The 23,998-nt window shown below is 36.8% G+C and overlaps 1 long non-coding RNA gene across 1 annotated transcript; it reads left to right on the forward strand.

Annotated features, from left to right (window-relative positions):
• LOC137240290 (uncharacterized) lies at window positions 1-18,130 on the forward strand. The gene is made up of 3 exons (XR_010949679.1): window positions 1-180; window positions 12,630-13,633; window positions 13,693-18,130. It is a non-coding gene; the product is annotated as an uncharacterized lncRNA (long non-coding RNA).
• The last annotated feature ends 5,868 nt before the right edge of the window (window positions 18,131-23,998 follow it).

The raw sequence follows: 23,998 nt of genomic DNA on the forward strand, positions 1-23,998 counted from the left end.
CTAGCGAAGCGGGCGATGGTACGCTAGTAGTTTACAATTATTTAAAGGTTGCGTTAATGCTAGAACATGTACATTGATTTTATGTGGCGGTGGCGAACAATTTTTGGAAGAAACTGAGCTTCGTTACATGATGATATAATGATTATGCGTGCAAAATTAAACATGATTATGTTGTTGCTGGTAAATCAAAATACAAATTGAAAAAAATGTCTAATCTTAAATTGTTAAGTAATATAATGAAAAGATTGTGTACAACTCCGGAAAAAAATACTGGTTGTTAGTTTTGAGGCATCGTCTTCGAGTGCCTTCTGATCGTATTTGCCGTTTTTTTGCCAACTACCTGTAGTTCGTTAAAATGATCAGTAACGTCGCCGTGGACTTGTTGTTGTTGTTGTTGTTGTAGCGATAATGTTGCTCCCCGAAGGCTTTGGGAGTGTTATCGATGTGATGGTCCTTTGCCGGATACAGATCCGGTACGCTCCCGTACCACAGCACCATTAAGGTGCTAGCCCGACCATCTCGGGAACGATTTATGTGGCCACATCAAACCTTCAGGCCATTCCCTCCCGCACCACCCCCAAGTTCCACGAGGAACTTCGCCATAGCCTCGTCTTAGTGAAACAGGATTCGCCGCGGATCGGTGAGGTTGACAATTGGGTTTGGAGAAGCTATATATTACGCTGGTAACCTAAAGGGTTGCGCTACACAGCCCCTTGAATCTGGTATTTTAGTCGCCTCTTACGACAGGCATACCTACCGCGGGTATATTCTGACCCCCTAACCCGCTGGACTCGTTCAGTGTAATGTAGCTCAGCTCTATAACAAAACAATCAAAACATGTTTGTACACCAAAGTAAACGAGCGACTCAAGGGGTTGATAAGCGACAAAGCTTTATAGGTTCAGAGCTTCCGCAACCCAATTGTCAACCTCATCTACGCGAGAGCAATCGTGTTACAAATAGACCTAAATTCCTTCATTATTCTAAAACATTTAAAGTATTGGGCAAAAGACTCCACAGGAATTTTGTTCGTAACTTTGAACTTGGTATTAAAGAAAATTCTAAGATGTTTTTGAATTACGTAAAATCCAAAAAGCTATGCACTAGTATTCCGGCATCAGTTTTCTATAATACTGAACATACCTCTTCACCAGCTGAAGCGGCTAATCTCTTTTCAGTTTTTTTCCGCTCCAACTTTGTTGCGCAAATGGAATTCCGGCCGGAGGTCCCCGTTTGGGCTGACTGTTCTATCAACTTTGGCGCTTTGACCTTATCCCTTAAACATGTTGTGGGGGGAATCCAAAACATAAAATCATCCACCTTTACCGATATTGGCGGCCTATTGTCTTATCTTCTTAAAAATTGTTTGGCATTTGCGATCCCACTCCTTATTTTAAACAAATCTCTGGAGTGTGGTGAATTTATCGATGCATGGAAGATAACTTTCATTAGCCCTGTTTTCAAGAGCGGTAATAAAAATAACGTCGCTAATTATAGACGCATAGCAAAGTTGTCGACTATTTCTAAACTTTTTGAGTATATTGTGAAACAAAAAATGTATTTTGCGGTAAAACCTCTTATCAGTAACAGTCAGCATGGTGAAAAGTTAAAATTAATGAGACGAAATGTTTCAGCTTCAATGTCTGAAAATAATTGATTTTATTGAAAAAATTCTTTCTCTTTTATAGATAATTCCTTAACCTACATATTCATAATTATCCTAATACTAACCAACTAAAAGTATGTACATTTGTAATGGTGGTATGCATACATGTAGATTTGTATTAATACTATGCATACATGTAGATTTGTATGCAAAGTCAGCAGATTGATATTCATGTAAAATGTTTGTATGTGAATATTTCGTTAATTCACATTAGGGGGACTCATGAAAGCATATAAACTTATAAGGTGTAAAATTATATCCATTTACACATGCGGTTATATGAACGCACCTAGTAATACTCTTGATAAACTTGATTGTTTATCTGCTGTGTTATTGCCAAACAAAAGTTTTTTGATTGTTATACAAATTAAAAAATGCCAAGATTAAGTGAAAAATCAAAACTAAAATGCTTTTACTTGCTGATGTTGGAGATTTCTGATGAAAATGCCTGCTGTAATGTCTGCAAATTTGCATTCCTTTGAGTTTACCGCGTTTACACAATGAAATGTGCGCGTAAATTTATACAAATTGTGGAAATGATTTTTCATACAAAATTTGACAGCTGGTTTACGCCCTAGATAAATTTATACGTTTACACAATTTATAAGGCATTTATACGGTTACATGAGTCCCCTATTATTGGTTGTATGTAAATATTTTGGTGACAAACTAATATTGAAGATCGGCAGTGTATTGACCGGAGTGTGTGACTAAGCAGAATTTGTTATGTGTGGACTGACAAGGGTTTCATATTCGGCATTCCATTGATGTTAGCGAACCGCTGTGTTAGGTCAATGTAATTTATGTCGCATAATTTTGTAATATGATTATGCTATTAGTAAAATGTATTGGCATAGAAGTTCATGGTACGTAATGCCGCAAATGTATTGCATAGGTGGGCATGCCGCATAATGCTACACCATCCGCCTTAGAAAAAGAGGATTATTTAATTGTTTTGGGAACAATTGTATAAGACTCTTTTTTCGAATTTTAAATGATTCTAATTTTAAATGATTTTGGTATTTTACTGTAACTTGATATTATAGTGAAAGAGTTTATGTACTTTGTTTCTAGTATGCTGACATTTATACTTTTATTATTTTTACATTTTGTTTATATAATTTTTTGGCGGCCACCGTGGTGTGATGGTAGCGTGCTCCGCTTATCACACCGTATGCCCTGGGTTCAACTCCCGGGCAAAGCAACATCAAAATTTTAGAAATAAGATTTTTCAATTAGAAGAAAATTTTTCTAAGCGGGGTCGCCCCTCGGCAGTGTCTGGCAAGCGCTCCGATTGTATTTCTGCCATGAAAAGCTCTTAGTGAAAACTCATCTGCCTTGCAGATGCCGTTCGGAGTCGGCATAAAACATGTAGGTCCCGTCCGGCCAATTTGTAGGGAAGAATCAAGAGGAGCACGACGCAAATTGGAAGAGAAGCTCGGCCTTAGATCTCTTCGGAGGTTATCGCGCCTTACATTTATTTTTTTTTTTTTTTATATAATTTTTCAATGTTTTATACAAACCATTTTTTTCAAAAATTTTAAGTTTAACGATATTACGTATACAAATTTTAAATGTATTTTGCACAGCCGGTTTTTAAGAGCGTCGACTCACTTAAAAATCGGCATGTTTTTACAAATTATTATTAAATAAGCGAGTAAATTGGAATTATTATTTGCTGTAAGTTATCAAAAGATATTTTGAATGTGTTTAAGCCTATTATACTATTATGGACTATTATTTCCTTATCTTTATTGTTCCTATCATTATTTAGTAAATTATGCAACACTATTTTTCCTATCGAAATTTTCTATGTATATAAGCTAACGTAAAAATTCTTATTGTTTATCTTACGAGAGGCCTTTTCCTTAATTAGTTAAATCTCCTATTCTACCGAGGGTTAGAGTAAAAATATTTTCTTGTTAATATTTCCTATTTCACCTCTGGCTAAAGTAAAAATATCTTTCTATTATGTAAACTTATGAGCTGCTTCTTCTCTAACTAACGCTAAATTTCTCATTTTTATTTCCTTACTGTAGCTATTTTATCATAATTAGATTTCTTTACTGTTTTTATTAAACGAAGATTTTCATTTCTATTTTATTTCATTTGGGTCATATTAAACTTAGAACCAATAATAAAAAAAATTCTAGCTAATTATTCGGAAAATTTAGTGGTTGTAGCTGGTGGAAGAGCAAGGTAATTTATAATATTAGTAGTTCAGCTAATGGGTAGAGGGAAGATACAGTGGATGCAAAAATTTTTCGTATCTTTAAATGATCTTTTCATATTTTCGATATTTTCAAATTTTCCAGCAATATATTTTTGATCTTATTTGCGATCTTGCGGCGGCCACCAAGACAGAATCGTCATAACTTTTATGAAGAATTAATTTTTATTTTTATACCGGGATTTGTCACATGCACAGCCTCTTTGGTTAATGTATCTATTTGATCTTAGAGAACTATCAATTATTATTTTACATTTGCCTACTCGAGTAAATAATCAATCATTTTCCACCAATTTGTCCCTCAGGACAACTGTGTTTTCCTTATAAATACCAATTCCTGTATTGGCGGCATTTGTACAACGTGTGTACAGCGTGATAAGTAATTGTCCTAAGTAAATCTTATCATCTACAATCAGGTTGCTTGTATTTCTTACGCTACCATTTTAGGAGCGCGACATGTCTTCTTGCTACAAATTTATATAGCGCTTCACTTATAGTTTTATAGGTTCTCTTTTGTGACTTTTCTTCATTCTTTTTTTGTTTTTTTTTTATGGGCTGGTTGAAAAATATTTTTTTTTTTTTTTTGTTCTTAGGGTTTGCTTATTTCCACTGTTCTATAATTTTCTATTGCTTCATGATTATTTTTGTCAGGATCATTCAGGGGTGTTATGCAAATTTTTGATTTGCTGTTCGCTTTAGGCAGGGCTGCCTTTACTGTCGATAGTGACATTTTGAGACTTATTATTTGAGATTTCACTTCAATTGTTTATTGCTCTCCTCAGCTTTGCGTTTGGAAACTTGGGTAGAAGAAAAAAAATTTTAGACGCGCTATTGCACCTAATTCATTTGCCTATATTTAAATTTCATATAGTTTTTAAGTATAGCGGCTATCGCTATGTTTAATAGCCTTATCGTGCATATTAAAGCATCTAGCCAAATGTCTGTCGTTTTTGTGTCCTCTTGGGCTTGTCGCTCATATTTTATCAATTTGTTGTCAACTATTTCCTCTTCAGAGGTTTCTTTACCGAATTCATAGCCAGCTATCGCTATCATTATGCCTTGGGCTATTTTTGTCCACCAAATCATGCTGAAAATTTTCTATAATTATCTTTCTGAGAAATGAACTAAGTTTAATTTTTAATAAAATTGTGGTTTTATTATTTATCCTATGTTTTTATTAGGTTTATTAGCGTAATATAGTTTATAAAAAAATTTTAAAATTAATTTTAATTTTAGAGAAAAAACAATTATTAGGTGCTATTATAGCTTAACATTTAGCATTTTTGGGGAACACTCTCCTAATCATTCTCAATATTTCTTCTTCCTTGGTTGTGGGATTTATTATATCTTCTATTGTGGGTTCCCTTTCCATTCCTATTATATTCCACCATTTCTTTAACCCTTCTAATTCCTTTTTTAGGTCCCTAGTGTGTAATGTATTTTCGTCCCACCATTGGAGGGGAAAATCTGGGAAGCCCTTTCCATAGAAAAAATTTATAAAATGTCCTATGGGCTTTTTCCAAAGGGATAGATGAAACTATCGGAAGTTAACTGACTGTTTTTAAAAAAAAAATGTCCTAACCATTCCATTTTACTTTTTATCTAGTTAACTTTATTAACGTATAAGAAACTTTTTATTCTTAACTGGAAAAGTTTGTTTAACTTAAAAAATTTTTTAGCATTTTATTATTTTTTTCTATGTCATTTTCATCGATAGTGTTAAAAATTTTCTTTAGCTTTTAATATTTAAAATTTTCTTTTCAAATAATACATTTTAATTTTATTCCTACTTAGATAGATGAAGAGAAAAAAAATCCTAAGCAAAAACTTTCGTTTTTGCTAATGGCTTAGCGTCCCTGAGGCCGCTCAATTGATTCAAATAAAAATTATAAAGATTTATATACATAAGATAGCTGCCAGTTTGATGTTAGTCAGGATTGGGATTGTTGCTGTACCGTATTTTTTTTTTTTCGAAATATTTATTCCACTCAATTATGCATTCGCTGCCATGCGTGCCTTTTGGACCCTGAAGTGTCTATTCCACTCGATTATGCATTCGCTGCCATGCGCCCGTTGTTGTAAACTTTTTGTAAAATGGGATCACTTACATCCTTTCAAACAAACTTCTTGTGAAATGGGATCACTTGCATCCTTGCAAACAAACTTCTTGTGAAATGGGGTCACTTGCATCCTTGCAAACAAACTTCTTGTGAAATGGGATCACTTGCATCCCTGCAAACAATTAAATAGTTGTTTTCGAAAAAATTCATTTGAATCCTTTTTAGGATTTTGATAATTACTTTTAATTACTTTAGCCTTTCAGATCTTTAGCAGGATCTGGCAGACTCTTCTTTCAAGATGGTCACCTTTAGCAATTTTTCGCTTATTCAGCAAATTTTATGCTTAAAGGTTGAACTGGCAGCATCTTTTCCAGTCAGATCGTTTTAGCAGTTGTGCTGATGTTTGATCTGAGCTGGCAGGATCGCCATGAAAAGTTAAAATTAATGAGACGAAATGTTTCAGCTTCAATGTCTGACAATAATTGATTTTATTGAAAAAATTCTTTCTCTTTTATAGATAATTTCTTAACCTACACATTCATAATTATCCTAATACTAACAAACTAAAAATATGTACATGTAGATTTGTATTAATACTATGCATACATGTAGATTTGTATGCAAAGTCAGCAGATTGATATTCATGTAAAATGTTTGTATGTGAATATTTGGTTAATTCACATTATTGGTTGTATGTAAATATTGTGGTGACAAACTAATATTGACGATCGGCAATGTATTGACCGGAGTGTGTGACTAAGCAGAATTTGTTATGTGTGGACTGACAAGGGTTTCATATTCGGCATTCCATTGATGTTAGCGAACCGCTGTGTTAGGTCAATGTAATTTATGTCGCATAATATTGTAATATGATTATGCTATTATGGTGCGTAATGCCGCAAATGTATTACATAGGTGGGCATGACGCATAATGCTACAATGGTTTCATTTCCGGTAGATCCACTGTGACAAATTTAGCAATTTCTTCTGACTATTGCCTATCTGCGTTTAATAATCGTTTACAAGTCGATACTGTATACATTGATTTCTCAAAAGCGTTTCATAAAGTTAGTCACTCAACCCTAATTTCTAAATTGCTTTCTTTGGGTTTCCACTCATCATTTCTTTCCTGGAAAAGGTCATATCTTCAACAGGGTAGTTGTGTTGTCTTTTATTGCCACCTCTGGCGTGCCGCAAGGTAGTATTTTGGGGCCACTGCTTTTTGTTATCTTTATAAATGATATTTCGGCCTGTTTTCAGCACTCGTAACTTTCTTTTGTACGCTGATTATTTAAAGATTTTTGGAACCATCTCGAATGCCACTGACGCGGAAAGGATCCAATCTGATCTCGACAATGTTGCTGTGTGGTGTAATACCAATAATCTGCTACTATATGTTGGTAAATGCTTTCATGTTACCTTCTCAAAAGTCCGCGATAATCTCCCCACTTCTTATTTTATTGGATGCACCCGCCTCTCAACCCTTAGTGAGATAAAAGACTTAGGGGTAGTATTTTTCCTTCACTACTCACTTAAATGCTACCATTGCTAGGGCATATTCGATGCACGCCGTTATTCGGCGCTCTAGCTCTGATTTTACAGATCCCTACACTTTAAAATTATTGTTCATTGCGCTTATTCGCTCTAAGCTTGAATATGCTTGCTTTATTTGGAGGCCTTATTACGAGTGCCATATTAAGAGGCTGGAATGTGTCCAAAATACTCTTGTTCGTTTCGCATTGCGTTTGTTCAATTTCTCTGATCCGCTTCCCTCATATGAAGACAGGTGTGCACTTATTAGCCTACAGTCTCTTCAATGTAGAAGAATCATTATCTCTCTTACTTTTGTTTATGACATTATTCGCGGAGCAGTTGATGCACATTGCCTCCTCGCGAGTATCGGTTTTGTATCCCGAGCAGGCCGCTCCGTAACAGAGTTACTTTTTATACGGACAATGCCAGGACCCTCTATGCCTCTAATGCACATTTGTTTAGAGCCATGGCCGAATTTAATCTATTCTCAAATTCTTTAACCATCGATTTTTCTTTGCCTAAGCACACTTTTAAATCAATACTCAGTGATATTTGTTATGTGTAATCTGTAATTTTATTGTAGTACAAGTGGTGTGATTCAGCAAAGCTGAATTTCTGTTAAATAGTCTGTAAGGCCTGAAACACCATAGACTGTAATTAATTAAATAAGTAAATAAATAAATATGAATTTAGCACACACATATTCAGCAGGCGAGGCTCTGCCGATCCAGAATTCCTCGTGGATCCAGGGGGTGGGGGCGGGATGAATTAGCAGGTTTAATGTGATCATATTAATCTTTCCCGAGATGGTTGTTGTTGTTGTTGTAGCAGTGCTTCGCCCCATCCAATAGGTCTGACCGATCATAAAATGTCCTCTAACGGGAGTCCGAGGAAACTTGTTGTTTCAACAGGGGCGGAGCATAATGAAAGGGGTGTTAGAGGCGTTGGTTCCACATTACAATCAAAAAGATGGTTTGTATGTCGGTATCAGTATCCAGAACGAAGTTGAGCTAGAGTGACTCGCGTTTCCTTGGGGAGTATGCGTTCCTCTTCGGCAAGTTTTGGGTACTGTTCTTTGAGTACTGGAATCACCAGGCAATTCCCGGCATAAAGATCCGACGCCTGTTTGTGGAGTTCACCAAGGACCTGCTTGTGTTTTTTTGCTTCATACGGCTGAGTTCTCAGGTGCCGTATTTCCTCAAATTATTATTATTATTATTATTTATTTATTATTACGGCGTTTTAAGCCTAAAACTTAGATTTTTACAAATTATAAATATATTTTAATAATAATAGGATTTCTAGCGTTTGGGGTGTCGGAATGCATGAGATTCCGATCAGCACGGGAACTGGTGGTCCCAACGGGCGAGTCTTGGAGTCATCTCATTGGGAGGTTGGAAGGACGTGTTCTCAATCCTGCCCTACTCCAAAATTGCTTACGAAGATGACCCCTTAAGCCCCTAGGCGATGTTGGCTCACAATCGTCTGTTGGGATGCCTAGGCTTCTGAGTATTCAACAGGAACTGTTTGGTTAGCATCTCATTTCTCTCCCTGATGGGGAGTATTCTCGCCTCATTATGTAGATGGTGTTCTGGGGACATAAGAAGACAGCCCGTGGCGATTCTGAGAGCAGTATTTTGGCAGGCCTGTAGCTTCCTCCAGTGGGTAATTTTTAGGCTTGGCGACCATATAGGGGACGAGTAGCACGCAATCGGCTGGCCAATTGCTTTGTAAGTGGTAATGAGCGTTTCTTTGTCTTTTCCCCAGCAAGGGATTTGAGGATTTTGTTACGGCTCTGAATTTTCGGAACAATCGCGGCTGCGTGCTCATCAAAATGTAGATCCTGATCAAACGTCACACCCAAGATTTTGGGGTGTAGAACAGTCGGTAGCGTAGTGCCGTCGACGTGGATGTTCAAAATGGTCGACATTTGGGACGTCCATGTTGTAAATAAGGTCGCGGAGGGTTTAGTCGGTGATAATGCCAGGTTTCGCGAGGCGAAAAAACTGGAGAGATCAGGGAGGTATCCGTTTATTCCGTTGCAAAGTTCATCGATCTGTGGGCCTGGGCCTGGCCTGTGGCCATTATTGTGCAGTCAGCTGCGTAGAAAACGATAGTAACTCTTTCTGGTGGCGAAGGTACATTAGATATGTAGAAATTAAACAAAAGTGGGTATAGGGCACCACCCTGTGGCACCCCTTGTTTAATTCTTCTTGGTTTTGATGTTTCATTTCTAAATTGCACCGATGCCTGCCGACCACACAGATAATTTGCGGTCCACCTTTTAAGACATGGGGGAAGGGAAGACCCTTCCAGGTCTTGCAATAACGTGCCATGGTTGATCGTATCAAAAGCTTTTGATAGGTCTAGCGCAACGAGTACTGTTCCATGGTGGGGGTTTTGATTTAAACCGCAATTTATCTGGGTGCTGATGGAATTTAGCGCGGTGGTGGTGCTATGGAGTTTTCTGAAGCCATGCTGATGACAGGCTAGCTGCAAATTTGCTTGGAAGTAGGGGAGCAAAATGGCTTCAAGCGTCTTGGCTACTGGCGATAGGAGAGATATCGGGCGATGTGACTCTCCTATGTTAGCTGGTTTCCCAGGCTTTAGTAGCGGGACCACCTTGGCCATTTTCAATTTTTCGGGTAGGACAAAGGTGGAAAGAGACAGGTTGAAGACATGTACTAAATATTTGAAACCCTCTTTCCCTAGGCTTTTAAACATAGACATGGGTTTGCCGTCTGGGCCCACTGCTTTGGATGGTTTAGCATGACCGATGGCATCCTCAACCTCTTTGGCGGTGATGGTAATTGGCGACGCGCTGAATTTATGTTTATGTGCGTGTCTGTTGGCGCTCCGTCTGTCTTTGTCGAAGCGCTCGCGCATTTTGTCGCGTCCGACAGCACTTTATCGCCAAAGGCGATGGAAACTTTGTCATTGCGCCTTGGCGGATTCGATAGGGACTTTATGGTGGACCAAAGTTTACCCACACCGGCAGAGAGGTTACAACCGCTTAGGTGCTCCTCCCATTTCCCCCGCTTGTGTTCATCCACAAGCAATCTAATGCGTTGGTTTATATACCTTATTTGGGGGTCGCCGAGATCGAGCTGCCTTATAAGGTCACGATCTCTCGCTAAATTTGCGGCCTCCGCCGGGAAGTGGGGTCGAATTTCGGGAATTCTACCGGCGGGAATGAAACGTGCCGAGACTGATTCAATGACCATGCGGAAAGCACGCTCCTTTTGGCGGGCATCAGTCGGTATAGGGAGGGCAGCAAAGCGGTTGTCTGTAAAGGATTTGTATTCGTCCCACTTTCCTTTTGTAAAGTTTATGAAAGTGGGTTTTTCTGTGACGATGAAGTCGGCGGTACGCTCTAACGAAATAAGTATAGGCAGGTGGTCGGATGCCAATGCTACCATCGGCTGCCAGTTGACGCAGTTTACGAGTTCTGCGCTCAAGATTGAAATATCCGGCGAATTGTGACAGCTGCCTACCATAGGTGTGGGGCGTCTCCGTTTATTGTGCAGAACGTCGTTTCTTCTATTTGATCCGCCAACATCTCACCCCTAATGTCCGCCCGAAAGTTTGAAAGCCATAGATCGTGATGGACATTGAAATCGCCTAAGATAATGCGATTATTGCCAGTGAGTAAGGCGCTGATATTAGGGCGGTATCCACTGGGCAACAGGTGACAGGAGGGTTGTAGACTATGTTTGCATCGCCTGACCGGACAGATAAGCCTTGACGTGGGGCGCAGATTACGGGATGTCCTAGGGCGTGAACAGCAAGGAGCCAAAAAATATTTATAAAAGTTACGTGGACGTCTGGTTTTTTTGTTTTTGTTGCTGTGGTTGTGGAAGTGCTTCGTCATCAATGTCTTCTAACGGGAGTCCAATGAAACCAGCTGTTTCAACAGGGGTGGACCATAATGAGAGGTGGTTCCACATTAAAATTGAAGAGATGGTTGGTGTCATTTGGGGACACATTGCAGGCAGGGACATTTTGTACGTCGGGGTTGATTCTGGATAGGTAAGGGTTTAACCTGTTACAGCACCCAGATCGATGTTGGGCTAGAGTGACTCGCGTTTCCCTAGGGAGTGTGCGTTCCTCTTCTGCAAGTCTAGGGAATTGATCTTTGAGTACTGGATTCACCGGGCAATTCCTGACATAGAGTTCCGACGACTATTTATGGAGTTCACCAAGGACCTGCTTGTGTTTTTTGGCTTCATACGGCTGCGACTCCTTAAGCCCCTGGGCGGTGTTGGCTCATCAATCAGATGTCTGTTGTGATGCCCAGGTTTCTGGGTATTCAACAGAAACTGTTTGGTTAGCATTTCATTTCTTTCCCTTATTGGGAGTTTTCTCGCGTCATTGTGCAGGTGGTGTTCTGAGGACATAAGAAGGCAGCCCGTAGCGGTTTTGGGGGCAGCATTTTGTCAGGCCTGTATTTTATTCCAGTGAGTAACCTTTGGGCTTGGTGACCATATCGGAGACGCGTACCATGCAAGCGTCTATTTATCTTTACCCCAAATTCTGCCCATTTATCGAATTATATTAAATATTTATTACAGCTCTGGATTTTCAATAGAATTGCTAGTGAATACTCTCCAAAATGTAGATCCTGATCGAACGTCACACCCAAGATTTTAGGGTGTAAGACAGTCGGTAGCGTAATGTCATATGGTCGAAATTTGGCGCGTCCATGTTTTAAATAAGGTCACCGATTATTTGGTTGGTGACAATATAAGGTTTCGCGTAGCGACAAAACTGGAGAGATAGCTATTTATTTTATTACAAAGCTCATCGATGTAGGAAACAATAGTATAGGCGAAGAAACAATAGTGACCCCTTCTGGTGGTGAAGATAGCTATTGATATGTAGAAGTTAAACAGAAGTTTGAATATGAGTTTTTTTTTAAGTTATTTAAAAAAAAAAAAAGCGTTGAGAATTTTTAATATCTTAGGAGGTACCTTCGTACATGGTTCTAGGAATGAAGAATGAGACCTATTCAAACTCAATTTTCACCAGGACAAAGCCGCTGACATGTCGCTATACTTTAACATACAATACTTTACTCCTTTTTAGCACAACTATAATTTTTTGATTTTATTAAATTTTATAAAATGTTTCTTCCTCTACAGTTCAATATACGTATTATATGGTAAAGATGGCTTCGCATTTTCTCCATCAATAACTGTGACAAGGTGGAAGAAATATATGCGCGTGATTCGCAACATATTATCTTGGTCGGAGCGTCTCTTCAATAGCTCTCTAGTTTTAATGGTAACAGCAGAGAAACCCAACTGTTTACAAATGTTACACTTCAAAAAGGATCAAAATATCTGCCATTGCGTCTACTGCTAAAATATACTCAGTATACGAATGAATCGGACGCAACTAATTGTCTGCCTAAAGCATATATGACACTACTTTAGTTTTGCTTGGATTCCAAGCTAAAAAAACTGACGAAACTTTATCGGAACTTCAAAAAAAAAAAAACAATTTCTATCATGAAAAAGCGAGACCACTATTCCCGCATAATTAGTGGGTTTGGCATGTTTTTGTTTATGTATTACATTTTATTTTTACATTTAACATTCTTAACAATAAAAACAATGCAAATAACACGCGAAAATTATTTTGGTCTCTAATGGTTCATGGTTTTTGTTTTTTTTTTTTAATGGTTCACTTTTTTCACAAGAAAGTTGATTTTAATTGTATTTTTATGCACCAGATTTTCAAACTAAGAACAAAATTTTCATTTCACAGAAAAAATAAAGAAAAAACGGCCGAATGTCAAAAAAACTATCGAAAAACAAACTGGCTCGTTTGTTTTTAATGAACTAGGTTGTATTTTTCTTGTATTTAGTTTTTTGAAATATAGTTTGCACATTTACACCAGTACTGAAGCCGCATTAGGAGGGAGTGCGACAAAAAATTTAAGATAAAATACAAGAAAAAATACACGAAAATAAAGTAGTGTCATATAGGTATATCATGAATATGTATAATAATATTGATGATATACGAGACATGAAAATGTTACATCAAATCGAAAATATTGCACCAAACGAACTGGGTGGGAATACTGAAACAGTACACATATTCCAAATCGATGAGAAGGCTGTAATGATGGCATTAGAGGGTGAGCTATTGAATAACATACGAAAAACACTTTAACCCATCTATTTATTTGCATTACAGCTGAAGCTTTATAAACAGCAAAAATTGCTGGCGCCAAGCAATTGGAAAAGGCAGAGAAGCATTCATCACACTGTACGGATGGTGCAAAGTCAAAAACTGCTGTTGTAACTGCTGCCACCGACACAACGGTCATCTCTACTTCGCCGAGTAGCGGCTCGTCCGACTATTTATCGAAGACAGTATCATCATATCTTTTGCCAACACAGGTTAGCGATGTGCTTGCGTAGGAAAAGATTTCAATTGGAAAACAAAAACCAATTAAGCGAGTTTATTTATTATTAAAATACTTACTTTTCTTTATATCAGCCTTATTAATTTAAGTTGCAATTTCATTTACGTATATAATAAAGTATGTCGTGATCCGATTGCTGTCGGAATTAGACTTCAAACCAATCAATACTCCTGCTAAGGGTTGTAGAATTATCGCTTGAGTGATTTGATTTAGAAAAATAATAAGTCTGACCCAGTTACTAGTCCTAAATTTTTAATTTCATATCTTACTTTAGTTTATTACTTTCAAATTCAATTACGACAGCAATCGGATTCCACGACACCTTTTAATATTCTTGATCTGAAAAAAGAGTAAATCTAATCTAAATTTCTATTTAGATTTAAGTTGTAGACAAATTGATTCAAATAATCAAATTTTTTATTCGAAACCATGGAAACAACTCAAATTTTACATGAATATTACACACTTCTGAATTGTCCAAATATAAAGTTAGCTGCTGCAACAATATAGCTCAAAGCAATTAATATATTTTTTATGTTATTCTTAAAGTACTTACTTCTTTTTTATTTAATGTATTAATTTAAGTTGCATTTTCATGTATATGTGAGGTTCCAAGATGCAAAACCAGATGAATCCATGATATTGTAACGAATTTACTGCAAATCCTCTTATTTGCAACCTTCTGCTAAGTTCGAATCACTAAACTGTTGAATAAATAACTCCAATATTTAATAATGCAAAATGGCCTTTATTCAAGTACTTTCAAAATAACACTTCTATTGCTCTACAGATAGCGTGCTTAATCGAAACTGATTATCGCGCCCCTACTATTGTTGCTTTTATACTGTGTGATGTCCTCGTTGCATCCTCTAGGCGCTTCCAGAATTTACTTAGTTACTGGTATATAATTATAACTACAGATGCACGTGTGTAGCTCTCATATGGGCGTGTATTTGTGAGCGACACTGCCACAATTACAATTGCATACTTTTGGGAGCATCTCAGAAAAGATATCTGCATTTGTCTGTGCGTTTCTTATCCGCTGCGTGTACGTACATATGTGCAGAGATAATGATTGATCTATTGATGTGCATACAAATCAATTGCTTAGCATTGTCTTAGAGATGACAGTACCCCTTAGTGTTGCTAATATTCGTAACACTGCCCCCACCTAAGTCTGATCGTCCCGATCAGACAAATCTTTCGATCTAAACGCCGTTAGCATCTCCAAATGTACCACTCTTTTATTTCGTGGTTTTTCAATGTTTTGTATGTGGTACATGGTATCACTGATCTTCACAACTTTGTAGGGGCCTTCCCAACTGCACCGAAATTTGGATGGAACACCTTTCCGCCGGTGAGGGTTGTATAACAGCACAAAATCTCCCGCCAAGAAACCTTCCGAATTATTGTTCTCATCGTACCTGCGTTTCATCTTACTACTCATTATCTTGGATCGTTCCCTCGCACTCTGTTCTTTGGCCAATGAACTACTTCGTAGAAGTTGCGCTTGACGGATGTGCTTTGCATAATCAGTATTGTTCCGACGCTTCACGACAGTAGTGTGCCCTGGCTTGAAACCACCCCTGCATTTTTTCTGCAAAATTCTTTCCTTCGTTTTAGTGCGTCTGTTAGGGATTTTCAATGCCAGTCTTTCTCTCACAGGTACTTTTGGTTTCGCTTTATTTGACCCAATCGATCCATCAACCTTTACCGTTGACTTTCGTGGTCTTTGTCGAGTCTTCTCCACCAGTTCTCGATTACTGCTGAACCCTTTATCCAAATTAAAGTTAAGTGGTACATCAAGGTTCTCATAACGCATAACCCTTCTCTGCATATCGATCTTGATGTCATGGTCAACTAAGAAGTCCACTCCCAATATGACTTCATCAACAATCTCCGCCACAATGAATTTGTGTAGAACCATGACCTTCCCAATTAAGACTTCACATATCACTTCTCCCTGGACTTGGTTATACTCGCCTTTGAACGTACGCAACCTTGCTCCAGGTAACGGTTTTACTATCCTGTTGACTAAATCAGATCCGATTAAGGAATGAGATGCGCCCGTATCTACAGTCAGTATACGTTCCTTGCCATCCAGCTTTCCTTTGACGGCAAGACTGCTCGATTTTCCACCAATTTGCGACACACATATCACAGGACATTCAATAGCTGGAGCTAGCTCTCGATCTCTACATCTTACTCGCTCTTGCTCATCCCTTCCATCTTTGTTATTAAAACCACCCATGCTGTTGAAACCACTAGGATCAAGATCGCAATGACGTGCAATGTGACCGGGCTTCCCGCATTTGATAACTCTTTCACTCCGCTTTTGCGATCCTTTCAGCGCCTCCAATATTGCGTCCATCCACTTTGGCCTTTCTACTTCCACGCGGCGTGCTTTGAAAACTGGCTTACACAGAAGCGACGCTGTTTCCTGAATTAGAGGATGTGCTACCGTTTCTGCGAATGTTGGCTTTGGGTTTGCGTATGTAGCTCGCTTTTTTTCGACGTCCCGTATGCCATTTGTAAAGCTCTGAATCTTTACCCTTTCAGTGTATTCCACGGGTGCGTCCGCATTCGCTAAATATGCCAGCATTTCAATATCCGACGCAAACTCTTGCAGTATTTCACCAGGCCTCTGGAAGCGGTTCAGTAAGTCCATTTGGTATATCTGTCTCCTATGCTCAGTTCCGTATCGTCTCTCTAGAGAACCCATCAATGCTTCATAAAAGTTCCGTTCGCCCTCTGGAATGGTTTGTAAAATCTCAGCTGCAGGCCCTTTCAATGCCATGAACAGTGCAGCAACTTTATCTTCAGCATTCCAGTTGTTCACTGCTGCGGTCTTCTCAAATTGTAGCTTAAAGACCTGGAAAGGAACAGAACCGTCAAAGGATGGTGTTTTTACCTTTGGATTGCTTGCTGAAACAGCTGGGCGATTTTTTCTTCAAACTGCATTATTTTTTCGTCCATGCGCGCTTCGAGTTTTGATGATATACGCCCCCTTATGCTTCTAGTTGTATTGTTATGCGTGTCTCTTGTTCTTTAGTTGAGTTGCCATAAATGTCTTTTGTTCTTCCAGCTATGATGACATATTTGTGATGACATTTCTGTTATACGTGCCTCTTGCGCTTCCAGTTGGGATGCCAATTGCGACGACATTGATGCTACTGTCGATGTTTGTGCAGATATTGCAGCCAATATCATGTTCAAGTCATTTTCTCTTCAATTTTTGTTGTCTAGTCGACATCAAGATGAAAAACATACTCTTCCACGTTAATTCCTTCTGCTTCCATTGCCTCTCGTAGTCGTGCTTGAAGTTCGAGTTTAATGCCGCTTGTATTCAATCCACGGGTCTCCAACTCATTTTTTAGTTGCTGGATCCTTTGCCATGTCCAAGTTGTATTCGAAATCTCTCGAATTTATTCAACAATTCCTCTTCTGACACCAATTGTAACGAATTTAGTGCAATTCCGCTTATTTGCAACCTTCTACTATCGTTCGTATCGCTAAACTGTTGAATGAATAACTCCAATATTCAATAATGTAATGGTCTTTATTTGTAAATTTGTAACAAACATTTATAATAAAAAAAGCTTTTTTTAGTATTATATTATAAAATTCATAACTGGTTGGGTCCCTGGCGTGTACAAAAAAATCTTAAATGCAAGAATGTTTTGTTTTTTGCAAATAAGTAAGAAAAATTCGATTTCTAATTTTGACACCTCTACCAACATTCTTGGAGGTATTTTAGCATTCTACCGCCAATGTGATGTTCTCGTATTCTGCTATTGCAGTTGACGATAGGACTGAATGCAAATTGGCCTACAATAGATCGGCCAAAGTTCAAATATTTTCCGAAATGCCCGTCTCTTCTTAAACAAAAAACAAGCTGCAAATTAATGTTTGAGTTAACTTTCTGAACAACTTTTTTCTCAAATGATGTAAAAGACAGATAATCAAATTGAGAATTAACATTTTTTTCCTTTCAGATATTTTGTTCCATTGTTTATTGGGAAAAAAGAAGTTAGTATGAAAGACAGGAATGTTCAACCTGCCGAAAATATACTTTTTTTCTGTTTTACATGCGCTTTTTCAAATTGTCATGTTTAACGCAATTGAGCAAGTTGTTTCAACTATTCTTATCCTGAAGAATGTCATAAACTTTTTTGTAATAAATTTTTAAATTTCAACTTTCATAAAAAGGAAAAAAGGAACTTAAATTTTTTCGTACTATTTTAGGGAGTATTTGAGTATTTTTGTAGTAAGTGAGTGGTACTGAGTGCATGACTTCACACACCAAAAATGTGAAATCACCTGAGTGCACTCATTGATTTCAGTATATTTAATTCTGTAGTTTGATTTAGCATTCTTTTCAATTGCATGCGGTGCTGAATGAAATCCTTATTCCTCAGCATGATTGCAGAATTAAAAAATTTAAAGCATAATTTTCGTATGAAGAAAAAATTTTGAAATACTGATTGTAGAAAAGCTCTAATTTCAAAAAGCAAATGATTTCATTCTTCAACAGCTGTGCTCGCCAGATAGCGTCTTAAATCAAACTGATTGTCGCGCCTCTACTGTTGCTGCCTTTTATTCTCTGTGATTTCCTCGTTGCATCTTCCAGGCGCTTCCAGAATTTACTTACTTACTGCTATAAAATTATAACTACAGATGCACGTGTTTAGCTTCTCATATGCGCGTGTATTTGTGAGCGACACTTCCAAAATTACAATTGCATACTTTTGGGAGCATCTCAGATAAGATATCTGCATGTGTTTGTGCGTTGCTTCTCCGCTGCGTGTACGTACATATGTGTTGACATAATGATTGATACGTTTATGTAGATACATAATGATTGATTTATGGATGTGCATATAAGTCACTCTTAGCATCGGCTTAGATATGACAGTACCCCTTAGTGTTGCTAATATTCGTAACAATATGTAAAACTTAGAAAAGCACAAAAAAGCTGAAATTTTTAAAATTGATATGAATTTTTAATAAGGGTTTTTAGAATGTTGGCTAGACGATGCAATATTGTCGCAATTTGAATATTATTTTGATAATTTTAAATATCTGGATTTGCATCTAGACGCCTCATATATAATATCCTTTTTTTGGAAGAAAATGACTAAATCTAATATGTTTTAAATAAATTTTTATATTATATGTTATGTTTGGTTATTATAATTAAAAATAAATATTGAAAATTCTATTTTTTTGGTAGATATTTTATTCATGTGGCTGCTAATCGGTACGAAATGGGAAAGAAGTGTAAAAAAGTTACCGACGCCAGAACAAACGTGATTAAAATTTAACAAGGGGCGTGACCGCACAATGACGGTAAAATGACTAGTCAAATGACGTGGAGCGTTTTTGCAGGGTTATGAAAGATCTTAATTTCCTCTATATATTCTTCCTAGCGGTATATGGTCAAATACTGTATCTTTACTGGTTTGTGAGTTTGCAAATTGCAATAGCAATATCCTATTTTCTAAGAAAAATATTCTTGTAAACACAATAGTTTGTAAGTACAGTCATTTAATGTAAGCTCTATAGGTAGTTGTAGCTTTTTTGATAGCAAGGAAATTAACTTTGAATACAAATCTGCTCAAGTAAAATAGAATTCAACCAAAACAATTTCAATTTTTTACCAATGCAGTGCAAATAGGCAGAGAGACTATTCTCAACCACTCGGGTCCTATACTTATATTCCGTCCAACACTGTTAAAATATCAGCTGTAAAAAGACTGTATTCCGATGGGGCCAGTCAATATCCTCTGAAGAGTTTCTCCAAATGGATTTTTTTTTTTTTGTGGCACAGATGATGGAACACGGGGAAAGTGAATTAGGTGAATAGAAAACGCCTGAATCACCGTAGGACGAAGCCACTTTTTTAAAGGTGTTCTACGCAGAATTACTGTGCATGGCGTAGCCGGTGTTGGATCGGCTAAGGGTTATTTTTTTAAAGTGCGGCCGAAGGCCTCCTGCGCAAAAGGGTGTACTGCGCAGAAGGACATCACGGTAGCCACGGTTATACCACACACCCGAACTTGGCATGGCGTAGCCCATGCAGAAAGGTGTTCTACGCAGAATTACTGTGCATAGCGCAGCCGGTGTTGGATCAGCTAACATAACAATAAACAAGAGTTATAAGGTAATATCAGTTCGTTCATGAATGCAAAAAAGAGCTTTTTCAAATTTGTGGTAAATAAAAACTAGAAAAGTTAAAGATATATATACATCAGTTGAAAGGTACTTTTATAAGTTATTTTTAGATTTTCTAATGTTTTAAATCCATCCACTAGTTTCGGAAATATTTTGATTTGAAAAATTCATAATTTCGTCTTTTGACATGGAATACCCCAAACCTTTCATTTGCACCAAAAAAGAAATATACCGTTGGAATCAGCATAAAATCTCTATAAAGTCCGATTTTTTATTTATTTATTTTTTTTTTTTGACAAATCTATGTATTCTGCACTTGTTCCAAAATGAAAATTCCAAATATTTGCCAGCATCTCTTTTTTTCGATAAATTGAAGACGTTTTCTCTTCTATTTTAATATATTAAATTGCAACATATTCAGTAAATTACAAAAATAATGTAATTGTATGTTTATTTAAATTTATGTTGAGCTGCCGCCGCCTTGTATTAATCCTAAAAGAGAACTACAAAAGTAATCACCAGCGTTGCTGTGCTGGCAACACTGTTCACTTTCATGTGTTTTCATTTCGACAGAAATATGTTGCAATATTTGTTTTGATATTTATAAGTAAATTAGTGAAATTTTACATAATTTTTTCGTTAGTTCATGCAAGTTAGATTATGTTAATATACTAAATATAAAAAGTAAAGTGATGTGTGCGCTTAAAAGATTGTAAACGTGCGGGAACAATATGTATCAGACAAACCTGTTTTTCGCGGATAACTTTTAAACGAGTAAAAAAAGGTCAACTTCCGCTTTCGGATTCTTAATCTAGACGTGAATTCGCGTCTTTTGATACCACACTCAAAAATTTTGGCCCAAATTTCGGTGGGTACCATAAACTGCACTACTACCACAGAAAATGATATTTTAGGAGGTAGAGCCGCTCAAAGTTGATTAATTTTTAACACTTGGAAAAATTTGTGTTTTTTGTTCTTTTTTGTTGTATTAAAAATTGTTTTGTCTCTAAACAAAACGGCCTGCTGCTGCTTTCTTGTAATATAACGAAAGGATATTTAATTCTAGGTTGAAGCAAAACACAAAATTTGTTTTGTTTTTTTATAAAAGTTGTCAGATCTACCTATTTTTCGAAAAAACTATTTTTAGGATCTTTTTCGAACTTTGATGGAAAATAAAAAAAAAGGTCTCCGGGAAATTTACAGTAGGTATTTGCTAAATATTCAGCTACCTGAATTCATAAAGTCTACCAGCGTCCAGCTGCGATTTAACTTTTTACACCAAATAAAGTGAAGCAACCTTGGGTATAAATACCGCCTGAGCAGGTATAGGTAAGAAGAAGGCGAATTCAGTACGGTCACTTTTGTTGTTGGAATTTATTAATAAAACCAAATTTTTCGGTTACAAGCTGCATAATATACCTGGAAATCATTTCCATTATTTGAGTATATAAAGCAATGGTTAATATAAAAAAAAAATATAAAAAACCCTAAATATAGTTCACATATTTTTTTATTAAGATATTCTCGATGGCAAATTTTAGAATGTCTCTAGAAAACTCCAAACTATTTGAGTTGTTCAAAGATTCAAAGACAAAAGCGGAGTTCGTTGAGGCTATTATGACAGACTTTCCAAATGAAGCATGCAATAAAGAATATGAAGACTTGAAAGAAAAAATTGGCTTCCTCTACATTCCAATACAAAGAAAATGGCAAGCAGTCGGTCGTTCTACTTCAAGATTTATAAGTGAGCATGAAAGCTGGCTAGCTGGTAAAAGTTTTTTCGACGAATAAATGCCTAGCACGTCAACTAATCGAACTAGAGGAAGACCAGCAAAACCCATAGAAGAATGTTCGACCTACACAAGGAAAAGGAAGCTGTCAGATTATACTAGAACTATCGCCACGACTCATCATTCAGAAGCATTGGCTATTAGATATAAAAAGGACGAAGAAATCACCAAGTCTCATATCAAAGGACCAGTTCCGTTAGCAAGTCCAGTGCGAGTGGGAAGGATCAAAAACAGCATTCCCACACCCCCAAATGCGCTACCTAGGATATACACTCCTGAAGAGTCTTTGGCGCTGTTTATAGATCTCGGATTATCGAAGGATAAATATAATATATTGCGTGAGTCATTATTGCAACATAATGTCGATCTTTTCCCTGAATACAAACAAATCACTTAAGCCAAGAAATAAGCAGTTCCTCCAAGAGCCAAAATAACCGAAGTATCAGCTGAAGTTGAGCTCCAAATCTTAATGGATCATACGCCTATGCGACTCTTGAAAAGTTTTTCTGAAGAAAAGTTGAAATCACTGCCAAAAAGGCTAACGTTGATAAATAAATGAGGCTGTGTTGGATCATCAGGACAAAGCACATATAAACAAAGAATAAATGTAGATATGGCAACACAAATGATGGAAACTCCTCAAGAAGATTTTTTGAGCACGACGAAATGACTGCTCGCATTACTGGAGTCGATAGAAATATTGTCAAACGATTGGGAGTAATTTTAAATATTTTATATTGCTTGATAATTTTGATTGAGCTTTAGGCCAGATTATTGAATAAAACTTCTTTTTTAGTAGTATTCAAAATATATTTATTTTTCGATATTTCGACTTCAATCTGAAGTCATCATCAAGAATCTACGAAAAGAAAACAATTAACATTTTTAAACATACATTTTCGTAGCAAAAATACGACTTACACATATGGATATGTATGATCGACTGAACAGAAATTATGACAACATAATTTTAGTAAAAACAAAAGAGCGAAAAATATAAATAAAGATAAATCAAAAACTCCCGCGAATATAAACAATTTCATGTACCGCAAGTGTAAACAAAAAACATATGTATACAATAAAAATATTTTATATTGCCATGAAAAAGTTAATGGACCTAAATTTGGAGAATATGCATCGAAAACTGCAGAGCTGCTGATTCAAAAGTATCCCGAGAAAAAGCTCACACCAACGGTATATAAAATTTTGGCCCATGGAAAAGATTTAATAGAATACCAGTGTTTACCATTAGGAGAATTGTCTGAAGAAGCTCAAGAATCCAAAAACAAGGACTACAAAAGATATAGAAGTACTAAGGCTTGCAAAATCTCACTAGTTAGTGTAGTTCTGCAGCGCTCTGCTCACACTCCTTGTGATCCTCTGGTTCTTGTTGAATAACCACAATCCACCAGCAACTCGTTCGGGTGCGTCCTCCTCCTCCATACACGACAAGGAACAGGATAGGAAAACTTTTTTTTTTTTTTGACCTATGGGGATTAAGTCGTCAAACAGATTTACCTTAGCTTTATGCATCCTCAGAACAAAAGAGGAATGGTTGAGGTCAACCCAACCAGAACAACAACCGAAGCGGAGAAGAACAAACGTAACAGATATTTATTTAAACTGCAGGTTATTGCAAAAAATGAAAAACTTCGAAAATTCAAAAATTAGGCAGGTAAACCAAAAACGTGAATACAAAGAAAAACGTTATGACAAAAAGAAATATCAAACCTAAAAAAATAAGCCCACTGAGGGTTAGCCTAAAATTCAACACCCAAGATATTGCGAATCTAAGACAGTATATAAAAAAAACAACAAAGACCGAACTCCGTATGTAGGTAAGAAAATTTCAAAACTCCAAAAGAAGGTATAAAACTCAAAAATAAAATAAAATAAACTAATAAGAATTCAACTCCGACTTCAAAGCTTCCAAATTAATTCGGAACGTAAACTCAAGGGAAAAAAATTTGTCCCAAAAAGAACGAAGGGAATAAAGTAAAAAAATAAAAAAAATGAAAATAAATGATTAACTTAAAATCTAAAAAAAAAGATTCCAGAATTCAAAAGGTGATTTAAAAAATCTAAATATTCAAAAAAAAAATGCTAATAT

Source organism: Eurosta solidaginis, chromosome 2, assembly GCF_040869045.1.
Source record: "Eurosta solidaginis isolate ZX-2024a chromosome 2, ASM4086904v1, whole genome shotgun sequence".
In the NCBI taxonomy this organism is placed as follows: domain Eukaryota; kingdom Metazoa; phylum Arthropoda; class Insecta; order Diptera; family Tephritidae; genus Eurosta; species Eurosta solidaginis.